The sequence below is a fragment of the Tupaia chinensis genome, unplaced genomic scaffold (genome assembly GCF_000334495.1).
Source record: "Tupaia chinensis unplaced genomic scaffold, TupChi_1.0 Scaffold000434_1, whole genome shotgun sequence".
Taxonomy (NCBI): Eukaryota; Metazoa; Chordata; class Mammalia; order Scandentia; family Tupaiidae; genus Tupaia; species Tupaia belangeri.
The window spans coordinates 2,539,909-2,540,391 of record NW_006159939.1 but is presented as its reverse complement, the minus strand read 5'-3'; positions in this window follow the sequence as shown (position 1 = coordinate 2,540,391).

The window sequence follows — 483 nt, the reverse complement described above, 5'->3', positions numbered from 1 at the left end:
GGAGGAGAAGGAGGAGGGAAGAAGCAGAGTAGGCCCCGACGGCTCCCGCCCCTGAGGACATCTGAGGTACCCCGGCATGGCTCAGGATTCCCCTGGTTGGACCGGCCTCCTAGGGTGCTAGGCCTCCCCCCTCAGCCCTCTGAGCGGTCTGCAGTCCCTGATGCAGACGGTGATATTTCAGTTCCGTCAATTCTCCCTTGTTTATTGACTGGACCACTTTTATAAAAAAGAAAAAAACAAGAATACCTGTTCATTAGTTATTTGGTTATCCTGACATACAGTTTTTGGGAAAAAGTTATTTACTTCCGTGAGTGAGAGTGAGAGTGAGAGAGTGAGAGAGTGAGAGAGAGAGAGAGAGAGAGAGAGGGAGGGCGCCCATCTCCAATAGGGTCTTCGCACCCCAGTACCCCTCTAAGCCTCAGCCAGCCCTGGATCGTGGGCACACCTGTGGCCCGTCTCTGGATTCAAAGTAGGAACCTTCCC